The sequence below is a fragment of the Limulus polyphemus genome, unplaced genomic scaffold (genome assembly GCF_000517525.1).
Source record: "Limulus polyphemus unplaced genomic scaffold, Limulus_polyphemus-2.1.2 Scaffold4253, whole genome shotgun sequence".
Lineage (NCBI taxonomy): Eukaryota > Metazoa > Arthropoda > Merostomata > Xiphosura > Limulidae > Limulus > Limulus polyphemus.
In genome coordinates, this window is record NW_013669863.1 from 36,816 (window position 1) to 51,376 (window position 14,561).

Below are 14,561 nucleotides of genomic sequence, written 5' to 3' on the forward strand. Positions count from 1 at the left end.
TCTATGTTAGCTAACATACTAACAATACACTAGTAGCCATATTCTATGATTATGAGCACGCTCTGTGAGTTGCCAAGTAACAGCCCGTTCCCATATCACTGTGGGTGCACAATTGCTTATGCACACGCACTACATGATCAGCTTGCAGCTGTATTAGCTAGATAAAAACAAAACAAAACTTTGACGACATAGATTCTCTAGATCTAGGTTCTAATTATGATCTAACCTTTGAAATCTAAGTTTTCAGTTCTGTATATCTGACTCGATGATTCTGTGTTGAACAAAGAAATTATATCATAGCAGTCGGTGCCAAAGACGTGTTCTACTACATGAGGATGAACTCTACCACTGTCAGAGTTTGACACAGGTTTGTATAATTTACCTTTCATTATTTCCAAACTAAGTGTGACCTGTTGACACCTATGGTTATACTTGAAACAGTGTGGTTTTTAAAATATACCTTTCAAGGAAACAAAATGGGAGAAAATGTTACGTTGATAACCTTGAAAAGTGAAGAAAGCATTACTGCAAGAATAGAGATAAGGTTAGAACAGTAATGCTGAATATGTAAAATAAGCCTTAGCCATTAATCCAACCAAGGAAAAGGCTGTCACCCTGGCAAGATGAAAAAAAAAACTATAACAAAGATATCAACAAAAGCCAGGAAATGTCGAGAGATAGCTCTAAGAAAAGCTACGAGAAGGATAGACCTAGAGCGCAGTCACTCTGAAGACTTAGTACAAAGAAAAACTAATAGAAGAGTGTAAAAAACTATGACCACAATCTCTTTGTGGTTGCGCTGTGTGAGAAACCACCAAGCTATCCCGCCCATTCCTACCATGTTTCCTTAGTTTTCGGTGTTCCCATTCCTATTGCCTAATCTTTTTTATTTACAATTTTTCTACTCTTGTATAAACGAGTAATTTGTTTCTGTTTTTCTTATAAGGACGGGCCTTTCCTGTATGTAGGAAATACCAGTGCCTGGATCTAACTATACTTAATAAAACAGATTGTTAAACTTCGTCCGTATGTATTTATTGGAACTTATCCAAATGTATAATATCCGTTCTTGATGCCTCCCAGTGACTTAGAGGGTAAGTCTGAGGACTTATAGCATTAAAAATGGGGGTTCGATACCTGCAATGGGCAGAGTACATACCTCCCATTGTGTAACTTTGTGCTAAACAACAACAACTGTTCGTGACAGTAAACTGTTTGTGAAATTAGCACTAATCGTATTTAAATTTTGCATAATCACGAGTTATTGGCGAAAACTGTATACATACATTTTTCTTCGGTAAATTAAATTAAACCTAAAACCAAATATAAGAATTTATACTTTATCAAGCTTTACAGTGGCTTAATGCTATATAACCCAATAAACGAGTTTAGATATTTGTGGCTGGCACAATACGGATAGCCAATTGGGTAGTGTTGTACTTAATAAACAAATGGAAAAAGGCTTTATGCAATAATATCACAAACTTATTATAAAGCATTTAATAATTAGGTATAATGTTGCTACATTAAACTCTGGTTAATAATAAAAATACATCTTATACATACTTCAGTGTTAATTAAATTTACCAATAACATAAAACACAAAACAGAAACATAAAAATACATCTTAAACATAATTCAGTGTTAATTAAATTTACCAAATACATAAAACACGAAACAGAAACAGAAAAATACATCTTAAACATACTTCAGTGTTAATTAAACTAACCAATAACATAAAACAGAAACATAAAAATACATCTTAAACATACTTCAATGTTAATTAAACTTACATAAAACACGAAACAGAAACAGAAAAATACATCTTAAACATACTTCAGTGTTAATTAAACTTACCAATAACATAAAACACAAAACAGAAACAGAAAAATACATCTTAAACATACTTCAGTGTTAATTAAATTTACCAATAACATAAAACACAAAAAAGAAACATAAAAATACATCTTAAACATACTTCAGTGTTAATTAAACTTACCAATAACATAAAATGCAAAACAGAAACATTAAAATACATCTTAAACGTACTTTAGTGTTAATTAAACTCACCAATATGCTATTAATATGTTACCAATAATACAAAACGAAAACATAATTTTTAATCGTCTTTTTTGGATTGTGATATAACAAAAATGACAAAATAATCTATCTCAGCAGTTCTGTATAACAAATTCCTAAATTGATTTTGCACGAAGTAAAAATAGGCGAAACGTTCTTCTCTTTCGTGGAAGTTGCCGTAAAAGACCTAAAACACAAATATAGAAACCACTATTGAAAGTCTTAAGTTATCAGAAAATGTACAAATACGATATTTCTCAGGTAACGGCAGGATCTTAATCTACATTATAAGTGCATTTTTAAGTCGAATTGAGCATGCTGGTATCATGAAGTAATATGCATTTATTCTTGTGAGAAAGTAAAGCGTGTTTGCTGTGTTTCATGAAACGTGGCTCAAAAAACTGGAGATGCTGTTATACAAACGGCGGATGAGTTGCTACAATGATTTTGACATCTGGCTGTTCACATTTATTTCTAAGATTGGATCGTATATACAAAGAAAGCGGCGAAGAATACATAGAATTCTTTGATAAATCTCATTGATGTAAACTTGACATTTGTTTTGGTTCACATTCGACGAATATGCGTGAAATTAGCAAATTCAATTTGCACACGCGAAATTTACACATACAGGCTGCGTATTTATACAAATATGATTCGTTTTGTAGCATTTTGATGGTGCAAATCATAAGCCACTACAAGTTTCCGTGCAGAATTTATTTATTTTTTCTAAAGCTTAATAGAAATAGAAAATAGATAACCTTCTCGAAAAGTTCTTTCCTGCACCTATATTTAAAATCAATTTCCATTTTGTGGCAACGCAATATTATCACATTTTAGTCTTGTTTGTAGTTTCACTTTTGTAATCCTACTTTTAGCCTAGTGATTAAATTAACTTTAAAAGCGAATAAAATGACGATTTGATTGCAGTTTAAAAATATGTATGCATATTTTGAGCTCAAATACATACTCATGTGCAAATGTTTTGTTTTGAACCAATTGGAAATATCTATGCACCCTCAGGTTGCTGCAGCTACACTTTTCCTTTTTATTTTCCTCTTAAAAACATGAAAACGAATTATATTTTTGTTTTTCAGTCAGGGTGATATCAAGAATATCACTACCACACCTTTATAAACTGGCCTCCAAGTTTTAGTATTTTCCCAGTGAAAATGCATCAAAATTTTTGGAAAGTTACTCTCAGGAAAAGCAGGAGAATTTCATGAAATTTAATCCAGGACCCCAAAACTTTCAGGGCCCTAAGGTAAGCCCTGGACCTCGGGGTAATAATTGATGTGACTGTGGCGCACATCCTCTCGTCTCGCTCTGTCAAATAAACCTTGTCACCCCCCCCACCCACACACACACACAGACACACTTTTAATTTGCATGTTTATAAATTTTCCTATTTGTTTCTTCTTGTTATTAACAAAAAAATTATAACAACAGTGGATAGATACATACCAAAAATATACTAAAGTGTTTGAAAGGAAAGAAGGAAAACATTTTTTGGAATAAGGGATAGTGTTGTGGATAAGGAAGAGGGTATTTTAAATATACCTCGTCCCCCTCCCTCACACACACACACACCCTTTTAATTTGCCTCTAATAAAGAAATAGTAAAGAACAGGTTGTGTGTAGACACCAAATCTATTGTATACCGCTTATTCTTATCATTACAATGTTTACTTCTTCGCAAAACTAACTGATATTTGTTTACAACTTTTAAAGACATGTTTTCTTTTCTTTTTGCCCCCCCCCCCCGCAGTGGCACAGCGGTATGTCTGCGGACTTACAACGCTAGAAACCGGGTTTCGATACCGTGGTGTGCAGAGCACAGATAGCCCTTGTGTAGCTTTGTGCATAATTAAAAAACAAACAAAAAAGCAATCTTTTCTTTTTAGAGAGAAATAACGACATTGACTCATCGATTTGGTGTTAATGTTTTTAAAGATGGGAAGGAGATATTATATCTGATAATTTGTAATAATATCGAGGATACTTAAATAAGAGTATTCCTAATTGCGTGAATCACACAAATCGAAAAAGATTGATATTTTTTCGTTAAACTTTTTATGTGAAACTCTTTACTTGGAATGGTTTAGAGAAAATATAACCTACTGAGAAAAGATATAAAGTTATCTGTTCGATTCATCTAATTTGAGTTGGAAACAATCCTGTTGTAACTTTCACACTAATCATTTCAAACTATGAAATAATGATGCAAGCAATATTAATGTTGTCCTTCGAGAAGAGAAACCCATTAAGCCTAATATATTTATGGATAGACATCCTTTTTTTTTACCAATAAATAGTATAGATATCGGAAATTTTTTTTAAGTATTATATAAGTTAAACGTATATAATGCATTGCGTTCATAAGTAAAGAAATAAAATTAAACAAAATCTTGAAAAATAAAGAAATTTACCCATTATTGTAAAACACATTTCGTTAAATTACATATTATTGTAAGACATATTACGTTAAATTATCCATTATTGTAAGACATATTGCGTTAAATTATCCATTATTGTAAGATATATTGCGTTCAATTACCTATTATTGTAAGACATATTACGTTAAATTATCCATTATTGTAAGACATATTGTGTTAAATTATCCATTATTATAAGATATATTGCGTTAAATTACCTATTATTCTAAGACATATTACGTTAAATTATCCATTATTATAAGATATATTGCGTTAAATTATCCATTATTGTAAGATATATTGCGTTAAATTATCCATTATTGTAAGATATATTGCGTTAAGTTACCCATTATTGTAAAGATATTGTGTTAAGTTACCCATTATAGTAAGATATATTGCGTTAAATTACTTATTATTGTAAGCCATATTACGTTAAATTATCCATTATTGTAAGATATATTGCGTTAAATCATCCATTATTTTAAACATATTGTGTTAAGTTACCCATTATTGTAAGACATATTATGTTAAATTATCCATTATTGTAAGATATATTGTGTTAAATCATGGGTAATAAATGAAATCACTCTTTAGCAGTTTGTGATTTATTAGTGAAGAAATAAAATGAAATAGTTACAGTAGTAGAAAAAAAAGTTTGTGTAAAAAATTAAATAATTCAATTAACCTAGGGGATATGTGTTTACGTATCTTTCTGGTAAAAAGTCCTCACTTAAATATATAATGACGCCGTCTTGTGAGTTATATGTCAAACTTTTTACTGATGTAAATTTTAAGAAATTCTTGAATTAAACACGTGGACAGCTACAAAGTTCATACTAAAAATGATTATAATACCATGTAAATGTGTACAAGGTGTCCGGAAGGTCGAGAACCAACCATAGATGATTTGCTGCTCGGTTTGTTTGGTTTGAATTTCGGCAAATCTACACGAGGGTTATTTGCGACAGCCGTCTCTAATTTAGCAGTGAACGACAGGAGGAAGACAGCTAGTCATCATAACCAACTCTTGGCCTACTCTTTAACCAACAAATAATGCGATTGACCGTAACATTATAACGCCCCCACGACTTAAAGGGTGAGCATGTTTGGTGGGACTGGGACTCGAACCCGCGACCCTCAGATTGCGAGTCGAGCGCCCTAACCACCTGACCATGCCAGGTCCTTGCAGCTTGGCAGTTGGGGCTTGGTTCAACGACACCTTTTCAGGACATTGGATTGTCAGACGTGGTCCCCAGAAAGTGGCCCCAATATTTTCGAAGTTTACTCCCATGGATTTCTTTTTCTGTGGACTGCTCAAGGCACGTGTGCACAAAGAGAAGATCACGGACACCGAACATCTGACACAAGGAACTCTCGACTAGTGTCGGACCATTGACAATATCACGATCATGCTTCTATTCTTTAGTGTTCAAAGAGAGTGTAAGCATCGTCTCCAAATTATTTTTCCAATTACAGGGACAGCAGTGGAACATATTCTGTAGAATTCGTTGAAGTGCCTGTGGTTCCAGACTTTTCGGACACCATGTACATATATTCTGAATGAACAAGTGTTTATCTAATCATATGTATAGAACACTTAATAAATGAAAGTAATGTTTTGATTAGAAAAAAAGGAAATGTGTTAAGGAGCCATTATAGAAATAATTATATTAGTAATAGCATTGGAAGCAGGTGGATTTGCATAATATAAAACATATAATGAACTAGATAGAAGTATCAACCAAAATGGTGTGAAAACGTCGGTTAAGTCAGTATAACCTTTCAAAGTGTTATCAACAAAAATGATGTGAAAACGTCGGTTAAGTCAGTATAACCTTTCAAAGTAGTATCAACAAAATGGTGTGAAAACGTCGATTAAGTCAGTATAACCTTTCAAAGTTGTATCAACAAAAATGGTGTGAAAACGTCAGTTCCGTCAGTATAACCTTTCAAAGTGTTATCAACAAAAATGATCTGAAAACGTCGGTTAAGTCAGTATAACCTTTCAAAGAATTATCAACAAAAATGGTGTGAAAACGTCGGTTAAGTCAGTATAACCTTTCAAAGTAGTATCAACAAAATGGTGTGAAAACGTCGATTAAGTCAGTATAACCTTTCAAAGTTGTATCAACAAAAATGGTGTGAAAACGTCAGTTCCGTCAGTATAACCTTTCAAAGTTGTATCACCAAAAGTGGTGTAAAAACGTCGGTTCCGTCAGTATAACCTTTCAAAGTAGTATCAATAAAATGGTGTGAAAACGTCGATTAAATCAGTATTACCTTTCAAAGTAGTATAAAAAAATGGTGTGAAAACGTCGGTTAAGTCAGTATAACCTTTCAAAGTAGTATCAACAAAATGGTGTGAAAACGTCGATTGAGTCAGTATAACCTTTCAAAGTATTATCAACAAAAATGGTGTAAAAACATCGGTTCCGTCAGTATAACCTTTCAAAGTATTATCAACATAAGTGGTGTGAAAACATCGGTTCCGTGAGTATAACCTTTCAATTTCGGTGAATTATTAATATCAATGAGGTTAGATTGCGTTTATAATGTAGAACAGTTACCTTACGTCAGGATTATATAACTATGTATTACCATATTTCTATACTCTTATGATCATACCAATCAGTTAACTATTGGTCGTAGCGTCATTACTAGAATATTATTGTTACAGCTAATTTATTTAATGGGCGACAATAAAATATGAAGCTTCAACTGTGTTCGGTTAGGACTTGTTTTCATAAAACTTGATATTTTTCAATTGTGAGCTTTGTTTGTTTGTAATTAAACAGAATGCTATCTGTGCTGCGCCTACCACATGTATCGAAACCAGGTTTTTAGCGTTGTAAACCCACAGACATTCCGCTAAGCCACTGATAGGGGGGTTGTGAGCAACACTAACGTGAATTAATTATTTTTATTTAAAGATTAAAAGAGACCAATGTATCATATGAGACTATATTTTACATATGTAACCAGTATATTGATAAGCGTTACAACAATCACAGTTATAGCTTCCGAGGTTTATAGCACACCAACTACAGCAAGCCAATAATATATTCTGTCTTTAGGCGCGTCGCGTTGATTATATTTATAGGCGTGAGGAGAGTTTCTTGAAATTTCAGCTTACGGAACAATATAAATGATACACCATTGTTTACGTACACACGTATATTGTTGATTCTTACACTCGAGAATCTTCTACAACGTTAGAGAATAGGCGAGAATTTTGCAATACATATTTAACAGTATACGTTATGTACATTTCTAAATATAAATTTAATTTAAACAAACATCGATAATAACATAGATAATTGATAGTAAATCCGTCACAGTATAAGGTCCGCTTATAACGGGCGAAATATCGCATTGATAGTCACCAAACGTAGCATGTACCCATGGTGCTCCTCGGAGAATGGCATAGGGCATAGTCTGACCCCCCCCCTAGCATGTACCCTTAGTGCCTCTCGGAGAAGGGCATAGTCTGACCTCCTCTCCATGTCATCACGAGTACCATCATAACAAATGTTCGATTGTTTGTATAATTGTTATTTAGAATTATATTTATATAAGATGTGTTGACATCAAGGTTAAAAGGTCCTCGAGGTTACAAACAGTTAAACAGAAACATTGATAGCGTTGAGTACTATTGACTAGCCGGTGAGTGCTGTTGACTAGCTGCCCTCTCTCTAGTCTATAATTTCAAAATGACGGACATCTAGCCTAGACAGTACTCATGCAGTTTTGTGCGAAAAAACAAACGATATTAGTGACGATAAGGAAAGAACCGTCCATAAAAACGTAATATCAAATTTTCTCATGCAGAAAATGGTGTACTATCCAGCTTATATGTCTCCTAAATTATCTTATGATTTTTAGTAAGATGTTTGTTTGAAGTTAAGCACAAAGCCACACAATGGGCTATCTGTGCTCTGTCCATCACGGTTATCGAAACTCGGTTTCTAGCGTTGTAAGTCCGCTGACATACCGCTGTGCCACTGGGGGGTTTTTCAGTAAGAATCAATCGCGTTTAGTGCTTTAATAGGTCATTCGTTAAAAATTAAAAATTAATCGTGACACTGGATAAACATTATAGCTCATTACTGACAAAAGCATTGATAAATGGCAGAAAGAGAGAAAAGCATTTTTAATCATGAGGAGGTAAATTTTTAACCTATCTTTACGTATGTAAAATAGACTCAATAAGTATATTATGTGTATAGAAATGTTAGTTACTCAGTTTTGTGTATTTTATATGTTTTCTCTTGATTCTGTGACGTTTTTATTGTCTATTTTATTAAATCTTAATTACATGAATATAAACGAATAATCAAACATAATATGTATAACCTAGAAAAATAATGACTCTCTATCTACAGGACCCGCAGTGGCACAGCGGTAGGTCTACGGTCTTATAACGCTAAAAACCGGGTTTCGATACACGTAGTGGAAACAGCACAGATAGTTCATTGCGTAGCTTTGTGCTGAATAAACAGACAAACAAAAACCTATTTATTTGCACTCCGAACACCAGATGTTATTTGCACTCCGGACGCCAGATGTTATTTGCACTCCGGACACCAGATTTTATTTGCACTCCGGACACCAGATGTTATTTGCACTCCGGACACCATATGTTTGTTGTTGATAGTATGGTAATAAACGAAAAGACCAGAAACTGGGCTCATCCAGTTATGAGAGATTTAAACATATGAGTTGTAAATTATGCATTATGAATAAGATGGTTGTAACAGAGAGTGTTTTTTATGTTTGTTTGTTGTTAAGCACAAAGCTTATTTGTGTTGTGCAATTTTCAGTTGTTTTAGCTCTCAGACTTACTGCTGAGCTATTAGTTATCCCTAAATAATTCATTTCTGTCATACTTCAGCATTAAACGCCACACAAACTAGTGTAAAAATGTGTTTAGTGTTAGACTTCGAAAGATCAACATTTTTTCCATTACTAGCATGGGGGAGAGGGTTCAAAGGACCCTTCATGATTTACAAATGCCCTAATGAACCCGATCTCATCCATGGGGGGGGGGGGGTCTCATCCGCAAACAGGCCACCTTCCCGTGGTACTCGAGCACATATATCAGGCTTGGACCCGCTATTTTTAAACGTACGAAATTAATTTAGCTCCCACTCCCCCGTAACTCAGCCATACGATTGTGAACTTATGTTACTAAAAAAAGTGGGTTTCGATACCAGTGGTGGGCATAGCACAGATAACCCATTATGTAACTTGGCGCTTAACAACAAACAAATGAACAATGAAAATAGTATGAAACATGTCACTCTGAAGTATGGAGGGAGCCAGAAACACATGTCAGATGTGGACTCAGTGACCCTGTACATCTACTCCTAGACCATCATCATGCCTGTATGATCTTCTGGTCACGTTTTAGCCCGCCTCCCCCCTCCCCAGTGACACAGCGGTATGTCTGCGGACTTACAACGCTAGAATCCGGGTTTTGATACCCGTGGTGAGCAGAGCACAGATAGCCCCTTGTGTAATTTTGTGCTTAATTACAAAACAAACAAACAAACGTTTTAGCCCTCTATTGTAGGGGGGATACGCTATATAGATAGGGAAACCTCCTGAGTCCACACCAATTTAATCTGTGAGAGGAACTTGTGGACAAACAAATAAACAAATATAGGGTAGTAATAGACAGGAAACTTGTCTCGATAAAGTTAATTAGACAATATACATAAGAAACAATGATAGGTATTGGAACAAGAAGGTCGTATAAGAATTTTCATGAAATACACCTGTGACAATTACTCAGATTAAGTTTCTCGATCAATTAATAAAAGTTTTCTATAGAATTACACGAGAACAGCAATCATTTGTTGCTAGCTTTCGAAAACATAAGAAACAAACGCAAAGTCAACCAACTGTTTGTTGAATTTCGAGCAATACTACTCGACGGCTATCTCCGTTAGCCGTTCCTAATTTAGAAGCGATAGACTAGAGGGAAGGTAGCTAATGATCATCACCTGTTATCAAACCCTTGGTCTACTCTTATTGAATAGTTGGATTCAACATCACATTATAACGTCCCTGCGGCTAAAATGTGGGAAGCATATTCTGTGATGGGATTCGAGTCCGCAACCCGAAGATTGCGAGTCGAGTGCTCCAGTGCTCTTCAATGAAGGTATGAAATAATCGCACTTCTTAAACTTTTATGATGATATTTATCATTTGCACTACATTTCAGCTTGCATTTTTACAGTACGTTTGTTTAAAGCTCTTACCAACATGTTTTGAAATTAATGGCGATAATCAGATGGTGGAGAAAACTAATACTGTGCTAGATGTACTTTCACAAGTTCTCCTAAAGTGTTGTGTTTCAAGAGTAAATAAAACCAAAATTAAGAGTAATAAATATTTTTATTTGTTGCTTTTGAAGTTCGTATGTCATGCTTTGCTGTGGTCTACAGAACGCATAATTCTTCTCGTGATTCATGGCATGCGCATGTTTAACTGACATCACGATAGCTGAAACTGCAACGTTAGAGTCCCTTATGTGACGTCATTTCAATGTCTCCTGACTGACTGACAGACAACACACTATTGTATAATGGTGCGAGTGGTTAAAACAGGTGACCTTTCTAGGCAGCCTTCGGCCCCCCTTTGGGGGAATAAACTAACACATATCGAAAATACTTCGCGTAGAATTAATAATATTAATGTAGATTTTATTTTATTATCAAGTATGTCTGACAAAGCCTGAAAAAGACTGCATCGAATATCAGATTTCTAAGGTAAAAACATGGAAGTATCATTTGTTCTAGGTAAATGTGTGAGCTAGATTAATAATTAATTATTAAACTTCTCCATCTTTTAACCTCCATGATGTATCATTTGTTCTAGGTAAATGTGTGGTCTAGATTAATAATTAATTATTAAACTTCTCCATCTTTTAACCTCCATGATGTATCATTTGTTCTAGGTAAATGTGTGGTCTAGATTAATAATTAATTATTAAACTTCTCCATCTTTTAACCTCCATGATGTATCATTTGAATGATTAAAACCACTTGAATATAACATAGCAACACAATAAGGTTGATACCAATTGTAATCATATTGTTCTTCGCTGGGCTGCTGCGGGTTTCAAATAAGAATAGTATATAATGTATAATAGCATATAAGTAACTTTAATTGCTGAATGTCGCTCTCAACGATCGTGTAGGGCTCATTACTCTGAATACATTACAACATGAAATTCCTTACTTAAAAGGATGTCTGTATCAACTGTTTATTGTCATATAAAGTTACAATAAAAGTCATAATAAGGTTATATCAGCTTTATTGGTGTTAATAAAGGCAGAACTTCCGAGAAAAATGGAACGGAAATAGGGAATTTGGTGGAAAGTAAGGAATTCACAGAAAAATGGAAAGGAAGTTGTGAATATGGTGGAAGAGAGGAAATCCCCAGAAAAAAAATAGCACGGAAATAGTGCATATGGTGGACGACAAGAAATCCTTAGAATAACATAACGAAAATAGTGAATATGGCGGAAGACAAGAAATCCTTAGAATAACATAACGAAAATAGTGAATATGGTGGAAGACAAAAAATCCTTAGAATACTGAACGGAAATAGTGAATATGTTGGAAGAAAGAAAATCCATAGATACTGAAACGGAAATAGTGAATATGTTGGAAGAAAGAAAATCCATAGAATACTGAAACGGAAATAGTGAATATGTTGGAAGAAAGAAAATCCATAGAATACTGAAACGGAAATAGTGAATATGTTGGAAGAAAGAAAATCCATAGAATACTGAAACGAAAATAGTGAATATGTTGGAAGAAAGAAAATCCATAGAATACTGAAACGGAAATAGTAAATATGGTGGAAGAAAGAAAATCCATAGAATACTGAAACGGAAATAGTGAATATGGTGGAAGACAGTAAATTCTCAGAAAAATGGAATGAAGATAGTGGAGATGGTAATAATTTAATATATTCTTACGATTAAAGAAACTCCAACAGAGGTAGAAATGACTTTATAAAGCTCACTGATATTTACGTATCTATTTTAGTTGATTCAACACTTACCTTATGCTACTGTGTATTTTAGTTTTATTTTAATAACATTCAATTTGTTGAAACCGTTATATGTACCTTTCTTTCATTTCATGGGGGTAATTTACTATTCTACGTACTTAACAACTTGCACTTCACTAGCAACAGATGGCGCGCAAGAAATAGTAACCAATCATACGTGACGTTCTACTATATTTAACACACTAAACTAAAACATGTTTTCCCAGCTAATTCTTTGTAAAACGAAGCCCTTTCGTATTATTGGGGAATTTATTTTTTTAATTATACCGCTTTTGCTTAATATTTTCCATAACGTTACTAAGTAAGGATGGAAAAATTATGTGATGAAAACAAAAAATCTGAGTTTAGAAAATAGAATACAGCTAACTTCTGTTTCGTTCCACTTGTATGAGTTGTGGAGATGAAGGAAATATCAAAATCTTAACTCATAAAGGCGTAGAAAAAAAAATTGAGAAACCAAATAAGCGTTGTAAAAATGATGTGATTTAAATAACTTATTTGTCATGTTTTAAAATAAATACTGTCTCAGTCAACATCGTTTAAATAATCTCAGTTTATTAAACAATAAGCAAACATGTTATTATTTAGTTTAGTAACGCAGATTATATCCATGTGCTTTCACTCTGTTTAACAACTCAGAAATGTGTCATTAACCAGTTGCACTTCGCAAAAACATGTTGTTATTCAGTTAAGTAGTATAGATATACATATATATGGCTTTGCTCAGTTGAATTACGCAGAAATATGTCATTAACCAGTTGCACTTCACAAAAACATGTTGTTATTCAGTTCAGTATATGTTTTTACTCAATTCAACAACGCAGAAATATGTCATTAGCCAATTCCGCTTCATAAAAATATTACATTATTCAGAATTACAAAGGATCGCAATTTGATTATTAAACTTGAACATTTGACGAAGGTACTATAACTATATTAGAGACTGAAGCAATACATATATATATATATAATATTTGCAAACCACGACCGTTCCCATTAAGTGAAAAATCCCATTTCCTACGCATATAAAAGACGTAATTTGAATTCTTAAACACTATATTTGTCTGGCCCACTTCATAAGGAAGAATTATAAGCGTTGCTGTTTTCAATTAATCTCAGGCTATTAATATACACATACATGCGTACCTATATACGTGTCTTGAAATCACTGTTTCGAATACTAGTACCATATCAGCAAGACGAGGGGAAAGTATTTAATGCTAACTAACAAGCTGAATAGTAACAGAATATCACAGAAATTATAGGGGAAACTTGATGTCACAGTAATTTACAACATAATCTGGTAGCAGTGTCACATGTGATAGAATTTATTATGGGACTTCTATATTATACTTACATATTGTCATAAAACGCATGATATTGATTTATTTTATTTATGTAGAATTATAAAATGGATACATTAGTATTCTGAAGTTAACTATTTCTCTTTTTTTTTTTTCTATAATTCATTACAGTGGAACTTTTAAAACTTTCCGTAAGTTTCAGGACATCCAAAACTAGGTAAGGAGGAACTCGTTTTTCAGTGCATTGTTTATCATGTTTTCCTGATTCTTTAAAGAAGAAATTACAACTTTTTTTTCCTAATCATTATGTTATCGTGTACATATTCTTTATTTTGGCTTAACTTAACTAGAATGGAAAATATACTGTTAGAAAGAACAATAATTCAGTTGTAAACATCATGTACCTGATTATCTTTAACTAACAACTTTGATTAACCAACTCATTGTATAGCCATCAGATCCATAACTTGTTTGTATAGCCATCAGATCCATAACTTGTTTGTATAGCCATCAGATCCAAAACTTGTTTGTATAGCCATCAGATCCATAACTTGTTTGTATAGCCATCAGATCCATAACTTGTTTGTATAGCCATCAAATCCATAACTTGTTTGTATAGCTATCAGATCCATAATTTGTTTGTATAGCCATCAAATT

The 14,561-nt window shown here is 33.5% G+C and overlaps 1 long non-coding RNA gene across 1 annotated transcript in view; it reads right to left on the reverse strand.

The window, feature by feature from the left end:
- Nucleotides 1-10,514, reverse strand: part of LOC111088690 — a 17,311-nt gene extending 6,797 nt beyond the window's left edge. Inside the window, exons 1-2 of the long non-coding RNA XR_002613138.1 lie at nt 10,419-10,514; nt 3,769-3,770 (exon numbers count right to left, since the gene is read on the reverse strand). This is a non-coding gene — a long non-coding RNA (uncharacterized LOC111088690). The remainder of the gene's footprint in view (nt 1-3,768; nt 3,771-10,418) is intronic.
- Nucleotides 10,515-14,561: the final 4,047 nt, after the last annotated feature.